Here is a 17,619-nt window from a genome sequence, read left to right as displayed (position 1 = left end):
TTTCGGAACAGTGGCTTGTTCAGGAAGCTGCAGGCTGGGACTTTTTTCCCAGACCAGAAGATCACAGTAGGGGACGTCGAAATGCCCACTGTGATCCTTGGAGACCCCGTGTACCCGTTAATGCCTTGGCTCATGAAACCGTACACAAGGAAGCTTGACAGGAGCAAGGAACGGTTCAACTGCAGGCTGAGCCGGTGCAGAATGACTGTGGAGTGTGCTTTCGGCCGTTTAAAGGGACGCTGGAGGTGTCTTTATGGGAAGCTAGACTTGGGATGCTGCTTCCCCCTGCGGTTATATCCACGTGCTGTACCCTCCATGATCTTTGTGAAGGGAAGTGTGAAACATTCAGTGACGAGTGGACCTCAGAGGTTCAATGCCTGGAGGCTGAATTTGCCCAGCCAGAGAGCAGGGCTACTAGAGAGGCCCAGCACAGGGCTTCAAGGATTAGGGATGCCTTGAGGGAGCAATTTGAGGCTGAAAGCCAACAGTAAGGTTTGGTGCCTTGCACTGGGGTTAAGTGCAGTGGTTAGAATGATTTTTCCCTTGGGGTACAGTATGTTTCTCTTTCTGCAATAATAACTGTTTTAAAAGCCAAGAAATCATTTATTAAAAATACAGTACATAAAAAGTCAGGGGGGGAGTAGGGTGCTGAACTGTACAGTCAGATGTTTGCCTATGTCCTGCCTGGAGTGCTCTGCAATGCCTGCTGCACTTCAAGATTACTATGCTGCATGGTGATGGGGGGTTGAGTGCAGAGGGTAAGGGTCGTAGTTCTCAGGGCTGGTAGGTGAACGTACAGGTGTGGGGGGGCAGCTGGTGGTGGTAAGAAGCAGGATGCTGGGGAAAGGGGTTATGAGCAAACTCTAGGGCAAAAGGGAGAGAGCTTTGGGATGGGGGTGGGTTAGCATGGGATAGATCTGCCTGCATGGCTACCAGTGACTGTATACAGTCTGTTTGGCGCGCCAGGAGGCTTATAAGCTGGGTTGTGCTTTTCTTCTTTGCCAGTTCTTTTTTCCTGCTTTCTATTTCCCTCCACTGGTGCATTTTCTCTCTCCAGTCCTGCACTCTGACTGTCTCTGGCATACTGATTCATAATGCTTTCACCAAATCCTCTTTGGTTCTCCTTTGCCGCCTTCTCAAGTTATGTAGTCTCTTTTCTGTACCACTTAGAGCAGTAGGATTCAAGAACACTTAAAGGAAACTGAAACAGAAACATTTATCACAGAGGCTGCATTGTTTATAATCACGGTGCAGGAGTTTGTAGACTCTTTGTAGCATCATTTACACATACCTAACATAGCACAGAGAGGCAACAGCAGAGAAGACATGATGAGTACTGGGGGCTGGTCACTAATGAATCAATGTTTCTGCTGCAACTCCCCTGGGAAGGGGAGCTGCCTGAGTGAGTCAGGGCTCAATGGGGTTTTTGTGCATTGGGGAAAGCAGAGAGCGGCAGGGGGGAAAGACCACTGAACACTACCCCCACAATTGCCACAGCACTTACTCCTGGAATCAATGTTTCTGCTGCGACTCCCCTGGGAAGGGGAGCTGCCTGATAAGGGCTCAATGGGGTTTTTGTGCATTGGGGAAAGCAGAGAGCCAGCTGGGGGACAGTGCACTGAACAGTATCCCTACATTTTCCACAGGATTTTATCCTTCCAGATATCTATCGCTTCCTCTCCGCGTCACCTGGGAAGAGCGGGAGGGTCTTCTCCAGCAATGTGGATTCCGCCCTGGTCCCTATGCAGCTTGCCTGTGTGCAGCAATGGTCCCCCCACCCCTCACGGCACAGTGGCGCGACGCGTTAGCCTGACTGGGACAAGGACCACGGTAGCTCTCCCTATAAACTTGCGCAAGCACATTGCCCACGCTCTGGCTGAAACTTTTGAGAGATTACAGAGGCCGATTACCGCGACGTGATAGACCAAATCAATGGGCTATTCCACATCTAGGCATGCATGCATGCACTCAGCCCATAACCCCCCCCCTCTCAAAACATTTCCATTTTAAATAAAAGCTGCTTACCGGGACACGCTCCTCTGCTTCTTCTTCACCAACAAGTTCCAGCTGCTGCGACTGGCTAGCTTCCTCCTGGCTTGAGAAGAGCTCCTGGCTGCATGCCTCCTGGGACTCGGGGTATCTCTCCACCACCCCAGTACCCTCACTCTCGGTTCCTCCACACCCTCCCCCCCTCCTCTCCCGGCTCTGAACTGTCCATCGTGGTCCTCGGATTTGCAGTGGGGTCACACCAAGTATCGCATCCAGCTCGTTGTAAAAACGGCAGGTCGTGGGGGCAGCACCTGAGCGCCGGTTTCCCTCACGGGCTTTGCAATAGGCACTCCGCAGCTCCTTTACTTTAACCCTGCACTGCAGCGCGTCCCGTTCATGGCCCCTTTGCAGCATGGACTTTGATATCTGCCCATAGGTATCATAAATTTCTACGGCTGGAGCGCAGCTGTGACTGCACAGCTTCCTCACCCCAAACACTGATGAGGTCCTGCAGCTCGCCATTGCTCCATGCTGGGGCTCGTTTGGGGCGTGGAGGCATGGTCAGTGATTGATTGATTGATTTGCACTCCACACCTGGCTGAGCAAACAGGAAGGAGATTTTTAAAATTCCCGAGCTTGCAGCTGGGGGGACAAGTCACGACAGTCCTACGATTTTCAAACAGGATTTTATCTTCTCCAGATATACTCCCTGCTCTGCGTCACCTGGAAGAGAGGGGGGAGGCCAATAACAGCGCTTTTGGTGTCCACACCTGGTGAGCAGTGCTGCATCACCAACGCTGGAATCGCTACACCCCAATCAGACCAGGTGTACAGCCAGCGCTGCAGCCAGGGAGTTGCAGCGCTGGCTGGGCTTTCCAAGTGTGTACACAGAGTGAGTTGCAGCACTGTAACCCCATCACCAGCGCTGCAACTCTCCAGTGTAGCCAAGCCCCAATACTAGTTTGGATTTTACCCAAAATATGATGCTGTCAGTCAATCATTTAGCATCCAAAACCAAAGGTTTATAAGAAAAGAAAAGAATGAGAAGAGAATTGTTACATGGTCAAAACAATCTGGTATATGGATTCTGAAGTCATATGTATCTATCAGGTTATTAATTGTATTGGCGAGTTTGCTGGCTTGTAAAAATCACTCTGGAACACATCCACAGCTTGGATGGTTCATTCAGCCCTTTGTTCAAAGCTTCAGTTTGTAGAGAAATTGCTCCAGAAGTCAGAAGCAGGATTGAAGACAAAATGGAGGTGATACAGCTGCCTTTTTGTATTCTTGGCCATGTGGCTTGTACATCCTTTGTCCCAAACACAAGCTCTCAGCACATGGGCATGGAAAATTATTTGGAGTCCCTTGACCTTAGGCATGTTGCTACATTGTCCTGCTGATTCATAGGCATAGGCCCTGTCTTCTCTCAAGGGGTTAATTATACAGCTGATTGTATTTGATGGGCCATCAAGCAGGCTGGATAGTGCTGATGCCAATCTTTTGGGGGGAGGCGGGGTCACTGAGATGCACATCACAAGTTTGAGATCTCAATATAGCATACATATGTATAACTATCATACAAAGATGTTACATACATATACACAAGCTTGTCATTTAGCAAATCATATTTTTTCCACTGATACCTTACATGGTATATCTTGTATAAGATTCAATATAATTTTGTAATATTTGTTTTGATAATATAAATGGTTACTCATATTCTATACCAGTGGTTCCCAGCCTTTTCGTCTGGCGGGTGGCAGACGAAGGACTGTGATACGTCTCGCCGCCAAAATGCCCCAGAAATTCAGCGGCATTTCGGCAGATGCTTGACCGCCAGCCAGGATACGGGTGCATTTAGATGCCTCTGTGGGCGCTGTGGCACCCACAGGCACCGTGTTTGGGACCCCTCTTCTATACAGTGTCACACCTTGCCTTGCACCAAGGAAGCATGGATGTACAATCCTTCTGGGACTGATGCCATGCTGTGAATTACTTGGTAGGGACTGCTTAAAGATCAGTGTCTCGCACCATCAACTTGGATTCCAAGGGCATCTCTGCCACAGTGTATTCTAGATTCATTAGCCGAAAGTGCTGGAATAGATTGTTCTTCAGTGGTCTCCCGAAAAACCAGTATCTGCCAAGTGACCAAGATGGTGTGCTTTTTAAATAAAGGTTGAAGTGTAAAACCTTGAGGGATCCATATAATACAGCTATAGATGTTCTGATGTACATAATGGTTGCCAAACATTTTACAGATTTACCATGTTCTCCCTGAATTCAGATGAAGGCTTCTTACTAGTAGAAAACTTCAGGGATTCCTGGTTGTGCAAGAGTCTTTGATTTGAAATAGATGTAACTTCTCAAAGGACAAGATATCACTCATTGCCTAGAACCATGTGAAAATTAGGAGGTGGTAACACTCCTGCATTTGCACATGGTCTACAGACATGTATAAGCAAAGCTAGAATTACAAATTGAATTAAATAGTATCAGAGTGTAACAGGAAAGAACAGTACTAAAGAAAAGTTGATAACACTAATCTATGGTTGACAGGGCTCTTCAAAAAGTACCAATACTACTCAATTTCTATAAACTATGCAAGCTATTGTGCTGCTTCTTGAGTAAGCCAGTGCAGAGCCAGATGGAAAACTAGTTAACTGAACTAAATTGTTTTTTTCCCCTCAGCCCATTTTCAGCTCTAAGGAATAAAACTGCATTATAATGGATGCCGAATCTGTGTTTATAAGCAAAAGTGAACCAAAATGCAAAGTAGGTGTAGAAAAGAGCATTGATAGGAAAAACTAATTCTCTTGCTGCTTTGAAACTCAACATAGCTTTAAGAAAAGTCCATGTAAACCTGCAGAAATTGGGTCAGATGTAGCTCTCTGTGATGGTGGATCTCATTAAGATCAGGAATATTTTTTTTATTCCTTGCTTATTAATTTTGTTGTTTTCCCTGAGAGTGTAGGAAATGGGAATGTAGACTAGATAACAAAGTTTTCTATCCACACTTATCAGCTAACAGAGAATGAAGGGCATATACTGCAGCGTACTTCACGTAACTGGCATTTTTTTGTGTAGCACAGCAGTTTGAGATGAATCCCCTTACTGTAACAGAGTCTTGTGCAGGAGTTGTTGAACCTTTCTTACTAGTGATGATGCATAGATTGGAAAGGATCCAACTAAGCTCTCATAGCCTGGGCTGAGTTTGCAAGGCAGTCTGTTTTTTTTAAAATAATAATTTTTAAACTTGAAAACAATACATTTGATCTGAAATAATTGAGAATGTGGAATTCCACAATGCCACTTTTCAGAGAACTGCTCATTAAGATTTCCTACACAGACCCCATATTTTGATATACAATGAGACCCGCTGAAGACTGAGTAAAAATACTACTAAATCAATGTTCTCTACTCATTTTGCACAAGTGGAAACAATTTCACAAGATGCATGACAGTAGTGGAGAATCAGGCCCATTATGTTTACTGACTCTGCGGAGAGCTAAAAAGTAACTTTTGTTAAGCTGAGGGCAGACAATATAAGAGAGAGCCACTGCTGAAACAGCATGCTCTGCTCCTGTAAATGATTGTGAAATTGTCTACATGTCTCTTGCATTTCTTGCTTCCCAGGAAATGGCGTAATCTCTAGGTGGCCTTCGCTGTTCAGTACAAACTACGATTTCTTATTCCTTTGTATTTTACTAGAAGGAGTCAACAAGTCCATCTGATCTCCTGAAATCTGGAAATCCTCATAGAGAATTTCTTGGACATGGTGTTCCATGGCACATCCTGTTTCAAAACAAACTTTAGATGTTAACAGACAAGCTGCATGTGTGTTGTATGCTCTAACTCATGACCTAATAAATTCAGAAATAGAACTGTTACAGAATCATACTATTACTATGGATCTTTTTCCCCTTGCCAGGGTACATTCTTAAATGGGTGTCAAATATATGACATCTATCATACAGCAAGCTTTATACACACAGTATTTATAATATAAAATATTGCTACAAAAACTTGATAAAGGGAATAAAGTTAATCTGCTTAAATAAATAAATCCAAAGCATACATAACAAATTGAGATGTTGTAGGCCTATTGAACTTGGAATTTCTATATGCTGTTAAACTTTGAATAAATTTAATATCTAAATAAGGGAAAAAATCCATATGACTGCTGAGAAAGACCTGATACGTTGAGGGATATCTCTTCTCAGTTCATTTTATTACTCCATGCCCTACTTACCTTTGTTGTATTAACTGATTGATTTGTCAACACAGTGATCCGTGTATTTTCCTGGAAAGGCCGATTTTCTTCTTGCCAGCTACATGGTATTATAGAAATTAAATTTATTTAGCACTTTGTGCTAAATAAAATAAGCCACTTTACAAAAATGAATGTTTGTTCTTTACTTATTTTAGAAGCAGAAATTTGAGAACCATTTTTAAAAAAAAGTAGTTAAAATAACATGAACGTTTTGAGATACAGCAAAAAAGCTGGATGATCAGGTCACCGTTCTACTTTTTACTGTTTATAGAGGATCACATGAATGGCAATATCTAAGCAGTAGAGTTCAAGGAGGATGCAGTAACAGCTTTAATTCTGGGGTATTCTTGCTCTATGTATAGTTAAGCCAGATCTTTACCACTTTAATTATTAAAGGTCTTATATTTAATATTTCATGTTTTTACATATGCAAATATTAGAATCTAATAATAATTTGCTCCTACATAGCACTTCTGATCCATAGATCTCAGACTTCATAAAAAGAAGGTATCATTATTTCCCTTTCCTAGATGGGTAAACTAAGGCATGGGGAGGTGAAGTAACTAACCCCAAGGTGTTCTGTGTCAAAGTATGTCCAGGAACTAGACTAGTACAATGGGGCTGATCCTGGCCCAATGAAAAGGAAAACTCCCATTGATGTCAATAAAAGCAGGATTGATTTCAGTGGAAAAAATATGGAAATTATTTTTTATATTATTTTTATATACATGCATCCTAAAAGTTGATACCCAGCTGAGAGAAATGCATTAAGCATGATGTATTAGTTAAAAAAAAATGTGGTATGACAGTCACCTGCTTTTTCTTCAAGAACCAATACACCTATGCAGACTTTAAACTGCAGACGTGTGAATGCTATAGCAAGCAAAATAGGTCTGGTAAAGCCCATCCTATTATTACAAAGCAAACTTCAGCTGAAATGTATCAGGAAAAACTGGGAGAAAGTGCTAGTAGATAATCTAGCATTTTTCATTACCAATGCAGAATTGCTCCCTTTAGTATATTCTCCAGCACTTTTGTCCCAGTTTTAAAAATTTCAGGTGATCAGGCATCTATCGTTTTCCGTGGGAGACCATTTCAGTTGAGTAGATTTCACCATAAGGACACCTAAAATAAGTATTTGTAGCCTGAAAAACTTGCTGTGCAATATACATTGTAATGTTGACTTGACGCGCGCTAAGGGCCTTATTTTGCATTCCTTGTGCAACCCAAACTCCTATTAGTTTGAGAGAAGCTGCCAGAAGCTGGGAGCAGACAACAGGTGGGATGGATCACTTGCCTGTTCGGAAAGAATGAAGAGAAGCACTTGGCATTGTACACTGTCAAAAGACAGGATACTGGGCTGGATGGGCCATTGGTCTGACCCAGTATGGCTGTTCTTACGTTAGGAGGAGTTGTTGCTCTAAGAATGTACTGTCTCATTCTTACATTTTATAAAGTAAAATAGTAGCTGCATATTCTCGATATTTTTTAAATAGTAGATTGTGTATAGTGGAATTCAGTCTAGTCTTTTCATAGTTAAGGTTGAAACCATGTTATATTATAAGTGTTAGTTTAGCTATTCCGTCCCCAGCCCAATTGCTTTGGTTAGCAACATTGTTTTTGACTGAAAAATGCCAGATTTGCTCCAACTGCTAAAGAGAAATTCCCTGCAAAAATTAAAATAAATACATGAAAATTGTGGTTTAGAAGACAACAGGATAATCTCATAATAATCAGAATTGGGGACGATTTCTTACAGATCTAGCTATCATTTCTAAAATAGATCAAAGATAGGAGAGACCAGGGTAACACAGAAGTTTTATTGTAAAACCAGTACAGTATACTGTAACTTGAAATGAAATATATATTTTTTTCTCTGTCAGGAAAATAAGTATATAAACAAAATTTTGAGATGTCATTCTTATTGTCTGTAGCTCAAAAGTTGCTTATTACCATTCCTCTAAATTTTCCACACAGCTACATATCCTTTTATAATTATTGTATCTGCTCGTAGTTCATCTTTGAAAATAAGACTTTTTTAAGTATCTAAAGTTTTAGGTCCCTCTGCCCTTTAAAGAAATAAGCTTGATTGTAAGACTTCAAACTTTACATATTTTAAGTAACATTAAAATCTAGGACATATGTTAATTGTTGTTTTTTAAAATATTTATGAAATTTGGTTATAATTTGGCACACTGACATGGATCTTAAGTATCCGTAGGCCTTTATATGCAGAGCAAGGAGAAGTGGAGAAAAATGTATCTACTGCACCCTTTATGCAAGTTGATCTTTGTCGGCTTGCTGAAAGAAAAGAGGCATTGTCCCTTTAAGGGCTCCCTGACAGCAGGTAAGGAGAAAATGCAAAGTTCATGGGGATGGACAGGGTCCCTGCGTTGCCCTTCCTGTTGACCAGGAGAGTGGAGAGGTATTTATACGCCATGCAGCCTCAAAGAGGCCCTCTTGAGCAGGAGCAGGATTTGGCACACTGACAGGTATCTTACAAAACTTCAGGACTTTATAATGCTTATTCAGGGCAAGGAGAAATGAGCCTTGCAAACAATTCCAACGTGTCACAGAGCAGTGAAAAGGCAATAGGAGCTGAAGGGCCCAGGACTGGAAGGGGGGAGGGAGAGAGAGAGATCAAGCCAGGAACTCCATGAAGATTTTAAGTTCCACACTGTGCCAGTAGTTATAATAATAATTTATAAAAGGCAATAGACTGAAAAATATGAGTAAAAGTTAAAGTTGCTACTGTGTGTGTGCATATACTGAGGAATGTACAGTTGGGGAGTGGAAAAAGCAGTTGGTTGGAAGTGAACAGTTAAGAAAAAGCTGGTAAATATTCAAATACACCATTAGGTCAGCAATCTCTTAAATGTACATGTGTGAAATACTGTGCTGCACATTCCAAAAACAACCTTACTCTAGGCCTTTATAGCTACCCATTATCCATTTATTAGGGTTCAGTTACTTCATGACTGAATATATGTTGACTCCTTTCGTCTTCCTGTGGTAAATAAGTAACTTGATTAGACAGGCACTAAAGAAAAGCATCAAATACTTGGGATGGCACAAAGCAGTATAATTGCAATTAATAGGATGAAAGTAAGGAGAGAATTTAGCTGAATATCAGCAAAAGCAAGCATTCTGACTGAGATTTATTAGCCTGTGGAATAGTCTCCCAAGGGAAGTAGTGGAAGTCATTGCTTGTGACTTTAAAAAGAAGACTGGATACATGCACCGAAAAGGAACTTCAGGGAACAACCATATGGCGGTAGCGTAATGGACTAGGTGACTTAGATCTCGTCCATCTCTAATGTCTAGGAATCCAGTGCCATAAAGTCAGACATTTTGATTCCTGAAAATAGAGATGTAGAAGATAAATGGGCTGTTACCAGACAGGATTTTAAGAGCTAAGCTCATCCAAACTATCTTGAAAATTGGTTCTAATATCATTGGGGATTTTTTAAGCAAACACAGAGGACATTGGGCACAAATGCAAAAAGTAATGTTTTAACTATAACTAGAAGAATGTAAATATATTGTGGAGGCTAGCAAAATTTTATTGCCCTTCTATCTGCAATGAGTGAATTTTTCTATGTAGCAGCTGAATTGGCAAGAAGGTAAAATGAAGACTAATGCTCACTTAAGAAAGAGGTTACTGCTTTGTTCAGGTTTGCTGAACTGCTTGTTTAAGCTCAGAAGGCTTGCTGTTTCCAAAATGTGCTGTTGCTTCACTGCAGTTCTTCCCAGTGCTTGCTTCAGTCTGATGTAGAGATTTGTGCTACTGTCTCATCAGTGCTTCACATGAATTTTGACATTTAGTAGTGATGCTGCAGACAAACCAGTGCACAGAAGAGAGAAGTTTTAAGTGATCCTGAGGTAATTAACATTCATGGCTCTGGCTTCGAGCAGCATCCGCCAAGCCTATGCATTGCAAGGGGTGGGGGGAGGAGAGTGTGCACTCACACCTCCTTTTGTGCTGATAGGGGATCTGTGTGGAGTAATTGAAATGCAGGGCTGTGAAGCACTGCTGTAGTGCAGGGTGGTTCTTTTTTCTTTTTTTCTTAATTTCTGGAGCAGGGGGGAAACATGTTTGCTGTGGATCTCTTTTGTTTTACCAGAGAATATGTTTGCTGAGAACTGAAGAAATGGCCCTAGAAGAATTGGTGCAGAGGTTAAATGCGGTTTCCCGGTGCACTGGTAGGAGGAACTGCTGGTCTGAAATAATGTTTTGTTGATGCTGTCAATGAATTTATAGGTTTTTGTTTTTTTTTGTAAATCCCTGTGACTTGAATAGCTTTATCTTCAGCTGTGTTAATGAGAGAGAAAATGTTTGTTATTCGTATAAGACTAACTTGTGTTTACATTGACGCTCATTATTTTTAGTAACATATCATTGTGTTTAAAAAGGTTTTAGTTATTGGAAATTAATGAAGCCAGATTTAGAAGGACCCTGTTGAATAGGTTCCTATTCTTAGATAACTGTTAGCACAGTCAAATAGTATAAACCAGTCTTGAGTCTTTTGCAGTTCAGACCAAGCTGCAGCCACAGAGTGGTGGGAGCTGTAAAGCAGGCTTTAGAAAGCTAATATGTGAAACGAAAATCTAAGGCATGGCAACCTCTATTTTAGGTAGTTCTAAATTGCACTTCCTGGAGGATGAAGCCATGACTCCATTAGTTATAGCAAATTCAGTGGTGCATCTGAATAGGAAGAAAACCTGCAGCAAATATGTGTACAGGGTTTTAGGGTTATAAAAAGATTAGTATGATTTGACAATTGCTTAGTTTTTAAAGGTATCTGAATTTAAATATTTAGAACTGAGTAGCAGCATATAATGTTTTGATCTGTGGTTGGCTTGAGGTCTAGGAGACCTTTCATGGGCAATTGTTCATGCAGAAATGTGAACATATTATAGAATCTGCAGCATACACCTCTTCGTTAACAGATGTAATGGTTATCTTGAAAGTGCAGGGAAATATTTTTTACATCCTTTGAAAATATTTTTTTTGCTAGTTATTCTTAGGCAGTTGACAGATGTTGCAAGTTTTGCATCTCCTTGTCATCCAAAGTATACTGGTGGGCTTTTGATACAGACATTTCCAAGTATCATTCCTTGCAAATATTGAAATTTAGAACATTTATTTTCTTGCGATAAATAACACTCTCATTCCCAAGGAATGAATATAGTATTTTTCATTATTGCACATTGTCCTTTTCACGTTTAATCTGATAGTAGGAGATAATTTTCAAGATGGCTGACATCATTTTCCAGTGAAGAGATTAAATACCAAATTTGAAATATACAGATGAGCTGCATCAATTGTATTGACTGGAGAGAGTGCTAGTTTAAGGGAAAGATAGTTTAATAAGATGAGCACAAAACATTACATTATAAGAAAATGTCACTATACCCATTGTTTTCTACTTGGATTGCTTTTCACATGCCTGAGTCCACCACATATCTTTTATCGTTTCTCTGTTTGGAAAAATGGGGTTCTCTCAGATTCACAGGTATTTCTTTTTTATTGCCTCTCTTGATTTAGTGGGGGTTTTTTGATAAAAACAAAAAGCCTGAGTTATTTTTGTGTACTAGTCATCTAATAACATAAGATGCTATGCAGTAACAAAAGTGTTAGCTTGAGTAATTCCTATACTAAAAATGTTTCTTTCCCTCTCAGTTGTGGCTGTACTTTTGTCTAGGGTATGACCAGCTATAAAGTATACGTTACATCAGTGATGCCCAATGTTTACCAATATAGGTAACAGACTTGTGACTTGTATGGGAGGTTTTTCTTCCTGACCTTCTTTGAGTCTGCAGGCTGGGCATGGGCAGCCTGCGCACATTGACAGGCACATCTCCCAAGCCTCTAGCTGTGTGCACCCTAACCCATAAGACTGCAAGCCCTAGTTTCTCTCACTGAGGCAGGCACTGACTTGTGTTGCTAATAATTATTTATGCAAATATATATATCTTTATCTCAAAATGGGGTGATACTTTACATAGAATGACACCTTAATGGTTATATAATTTAGCTGTACTTGTGTGTGCAGATGCGTGCTCTCTGTACCCCCCCTTCCATTTCTAAAGTGCCAACCACTGTAGTATCTAGGAACAGTCTTAGCAAAAACCTCTGCATCCTCTTTTGTCTTCCATGAGATTGCATTTGTTGGTAACTTTACTTCAGTTGTTGTACTATTTAAACCAAGCTTTGATTTATTTTTTTCATCCCTTTTTATTTTTTCCTTAAGACTGATTGATTTATTGTAGCCTTCTCGAAGGGCTCTGTTGGCCACCTCCTATGTTTTGCATTGTGCTGCTTGAGTAAAGTCAACCACTCACATGACTTCCACTACCACCCTCTATTCACTGACAAACTTCATTACTGCAGAGTTAAGGTTGCACAGTTGTGTTTCATACCCTTTCAGGAAGTCAAGTTCAGTAAAATTCAAACTTCTGTAAACCCGGAAATCTAAAGTTATGGTGCATACCCATGTAACTGTAACTCTACCCATGTAACTGTAGCTGGAAGTAGTCACCGGGAATTTATCTGCATCCACTCCAGCTACATTCACCATAGTAAGTTCAAATGTATGGAATGGTGGAGGGATTAGCTGGAGCAGCTTGGAAGAGCTGTAACTGTAATATGAAAGCAGTCTGGGGGATGGGGAATGTGAGGCTCTCTGTCTGACTCCTCTATGTGTGATCAAAGGAAAGAGGTGGAAGTGTATCTTGAGAGAGCTAGTATGCCTTATTTCAGCACTGTGTTGTGTAGGTTGTCCGTAGTAGGGCACAGGGGTCTTTCCCTGGGGATTGTTAGCAGTGATATGGTTTTAATGCAAGGTAAGTGAAAATATGGTGTTAATGGCATCATGTCCCAGAGGGTGAGAGTTGTAAAATTTTACAGATTTGGTGGTTTTTTTGTGGAGTAAGCTAAGGGAACGTCTACACTTCGAGCTGGAGGTGTAATTTCGAGCTAGGGTAGACATATGCGTGCTAGCTTTGGTTGAGGTAACATGGTAAAATTACCAGCATAGCTGCAGCAGTGCAGGTGGCAGGATTGGTTAGCCACCCCAAGTACAGTCCCACCCAGGACCCTAGGTACTCACTCAGGTGGCTATTCCATCCAGCTGCGTGCACTGCAGCAGTTATGCTTCTGTTTTTAGCAAGTTAACTCTGTCAAACCCAGTGTGTGTACATTTATCCAAGCTGAAATTTAGACCTTCAGCTCAGTGTTACATACCATAAGAGTTGCTTGCACCTGTGGGGGTGCCGTGCCAAGCATCCTGACCCTGGAGGCTTCCACAGAGGCCTGGTCTTGACTTGCTGGGAATGCGGCCTGCATATCCCTGTCAGTGAAAGCCAAGCAGGGGGAACCACCAGGTGTGAGAAGTGTGTCTGTTGGTGGAAGCAGGCAAGAAAGCTGCAGGAAGAGGTGGCTTGTCTGTGTGGCATCTGGGAGTGCCAGGACTTCATCAACAGGACACATGGAGACATGCAGGATGGAAGATACTAGCTGACTATAGATAACTACAGCAGCATCAGAGAAGGAAGGAGAACTGTCTGCTTTGTGAGGAGGAAAACAGCTGCTGGTCATCTCAGACAGCAGACAGTTCTCCACCCCACACCCAGGTCCCCTGTCCATCAAGGCGAAGAACTGTATGCCGCACTGGCAACAGGTGGTGAGGAGCGGACCCGTTAGCTGAGGAGGAGGAGCTATTTGCTCCCATGACTGCGAGACTGATGGCTGCTGCACCCAAGGGGAGGAGACAGAGTGCTGGTGGTCAGTGACTCCTTCTGAGGAGAATGGAGGCATCCATCTGCTAACCTGATGTGATGTCCCAGGTAGTACGCTGCATGCCTGGAGCCTGCATCCAAAATATTACAGAGAGGTTGCCGTGGCTCATCCATTCCTGTGATCACTACCCCATGCTGCTCACCCCCATGGGCACTAATGGTACTGCTAGGTCTGACCCTGAGCAGATCGGCAGTGACTACGGCCTCTGAGTGCAAGGGTGAAGGGGTCGGGGTGCAAGTTGTGTTCTCATCCAGGCCCCCAGCTGAGGGTCAGGGCCCAGGCAGGGATGTGCTCATCCTGGAGGTGAATGCATGACTGCACAGATGGTGTCTGTGGGAGTGATTCAGCTTCCTCAACCATGAGATGCTATTCCAGGAGAATGTCTACTGGGAAGAAAAGGGGTCCACAAGACCAAGAGGGAAAAGAGCATCTTCATGTGCAGACTTGCCAACCTAGTGAAGACGGCTTTAAAATAGGTTCAAATTGGGCAGGTAAATATAAAAAAGGTTACCTTAAGAGAGTGTTCTGGTGATAGAGAATATGCATATCAGATAAGAGAATCAGTAGGAAAGCGTAATCTTCAAGCCCTGGGCAAAATGTATAATTTACACTGGCAGCACTCTCTTAAAGGCATCATTTATCTTAAGCTGACAAGCCAAAGGGAGCTAAAAGTAGGAAGAGTTCAGAAGGGACATGTGACATAGTGAGATGGAATAGAGACATACAGTTTTGTTGCTGCTGAGTTAGACTGAAGACTTTTCTGTACAAGATTTTCAGGTATCTGAAACAATACATTTAAATGGGAGATTTGTCAGACAGATTCTATGAAGCAGGTTCAAGTGTGTGTGTTTTTGTTTTTAGTTCATGATTTCTTTCTTTTCTCTCATCCTATTGTGCCAATAAAATCCGCTTTTAGGACAACTTGGATACTGTTAAATGGATCAGTCATTTTGGTGGGTTTCGTGGAGAGTGACTGAACTTAGACTTTGGGACAGACAGAATCAGCAATGAGTTTTGGCCTGAGTACAAAGTCAGGAGCAAAGGGTTTTCTGATGTTCAACCCCAAACTGTTACACAGTATATGGAGGCTGGCACTAGCCAGTGAGTATGGAGAGATCCAAATACTCTGAATAATCCAAATCTAGGCCAGAGTGTAATATTTTTAAGGTGCAGGCAGAGATTGATAGACCACTTCCTTGCAGAATGTCTTCCTCAAATAATGACATAACATTTAATGTAAGAGTAACCACTTTTGAGGATCACCGTCTAACTCTTTTTCTGTCAGTAACCTGATTTCTTATTTAAATGTTGTACCTGGAGTAAATTAAGATTTGGAGAGTAAAACATGCTAAAATGATTCGTGTCACTGAACAGCATTGTTACCATAGAGCACCTAAACTCAATCACCTTTTAGTCTTTAGGCTTGCAGTGTGCTCCATTTTTGTCGCAGTCACTGTATCTACAGCACTTCTTGTAGTGAGCCCTGCTTCCACATTTATGACTGACAGTGCAAGTTGGTGCCTTTTTATTCCTCACCCACCTCTCATCAGCAGTTTTTCTCACCCTCCCCAACAACTGTTCATATCCCGATTAATTTAAAGGGAGGATTATTTACAATAAAAATTAGAGAGAGAATCAAACTAAACTGAAATGAAGCAGAGTAATAAACTTGTCTGATTCTAGAAATAACACCAGTTAAATTCTTTGCATTTAAAAACGTTACTTACAGCATTTCTGTAAACAGCCCTGTCTGACTTTCAGAGTGAGCAGAGTCCCTTATTTTGATTAGTATCTTATCCCAGCCAGTCTCATGTCTATCTGTATATTACAATCCTTAAACCCCTGCCACACCTCTCTTTCGCACGCTGCTTTTCAAATCCAGTTTCAAACCATATTTTGGGCAGTGCAACGCTCTTGCAAAACCTGTTCAGTAGGTAACTCCTATCTCTCTTCTTTCCTGGTATTTCTACTGTACTCAGCACTATGGTGCCTGAGCGCCTTGCTGCTATGGTGGGAAAGCTATGCCAAAAATAAAGGTCTTGTATCTTGTCAGGAAGACAGCAAGTTTTAGTGATCATTCTTAGCATTCACATGAGGGAGTTCCATAGCCAAGCAGAGGCTCACTCTGTTTCCATTAATCTTGTTGTCATGGTCCTTTTTCTCTCCTAACTCTCAATGGCTGTGCACCAGGAACCTGGCCAACCATCTTCTGTTAATGTCAGTGTTGAGATTAGCAACTTTGCTAATTCTATCTTGCTACTTAAAATCCACTGACAATGTTTTTCCATTTTTCTTTGCAAGAATTATGGGTTTCAATTATTTGTCTGCTCAATCACAGGTTTTAAATTAAAAAAATGTAGACCAACACATAATGATTCCTAAGAGCTTAATATCTGGGCCCATTGAATTAAATGTTCAGTGTTAAGCTTCTCTAGAATCTCCCTATCTTTCCCCCAAATTTATACAGTGCTTGATTTTCACTTTGATTTAGAAGATAATCCTATCTCTTTCTCTGCTTCAGTAACCTTATTTTCTCTTAGTCAGTTTCTTTGGAAACTGTAGACTGAGCTGCTCTGAGAACAGACAAGACAGGAAGCAAGGTGGTTATTTTTAAGAACAGCTCCTGTCCTGTGCTGCTGTGGAGGGGGGCAGGAAAGGAAGAGTTGTCTCAATATGATGGGTGAAGGTATCTTTAAATATAGACTTTTTTTTTTTTTTTTTTTAATTGAGCAGTATGACATGAAATTAAGAAGGTTGTGTAAGGAATACAGCTCAAAGAAGTACACCATTATTTTCACATCAGGGGAGTGGAAACATTTACCAATTTCTATGTTGTTAATTTTGCACAGTGTGCTTTGCAGATTTCCAATTGATTGTATCAATGAGAGATCCCTTCCTGTTAAGAACTGAGGGGACAAGGAACAAACGTTTCCACATCCTCCTTCTCTGATCTAGTATTTGGACACAAGAATGATTACTTTAGGGTTAGACTGATGTATTTAACTTCCTTCTTTATTTTTCTTTTACTTAGCCATTATAAGTTGCTGATCTAGTGCTGAATTAAATAAACACTCCAGCTGGCATCTGTGATTTTCTATTTATTTGTTTGTTTATTTTTAAAGGCCCTGAAAAATTCTTGCTGGGGGCTTGTGAGCCCTGTGTTGTAGAGCAGAATTCATTTAATCATAACTGCTAAGTTTTATGTAGCTCCATGTGCCACATATTATGCAAGTTACTTAATTAGCTAATTCGCACATTTCCTTAAATTTGACTATGACCACAAAACATCAGTGTTGAAAACACTGTGGATTTAGTGGAGGTGAGAGGGTGTTTGAGGCTACATTTCCCGTACAGAGTTTTTCCCGAGAGATAGAAGCTGGTGTGGGGAGGCAGGACCTTTACTCCTTGCCCCACTAAATTTGGACAGGGATTTGAGAAGAGCTAGAAGCCACTTGGGGGAGAAGTAGCAATAACTAGGGCAGTCTGATGCAGGGGAAGCACAGGTGGCTGCTGAACTACTTCCACAAGTAGTCCCTCATTTCCTCTCTCCCTTTCCCCT

Source organism: Chelonoidis abingdonii, chromosome 1, assembly GCF_003597395.2.
Source record: "Chelonoidis abingdonii isolate Lonesome George chromosome 1, CheloAbing_2.0, whole genome shotgun sequence".
In the NCBI taxonomy this organism is placed as follows: Eukaryota; Metazoa; Chordata; order Testudines; family Testudinidae; genus Chelonoidis; species Chelonoidis abingdonii.
This window is presented reverse-complemented; position numbering follows the sequence as displayed.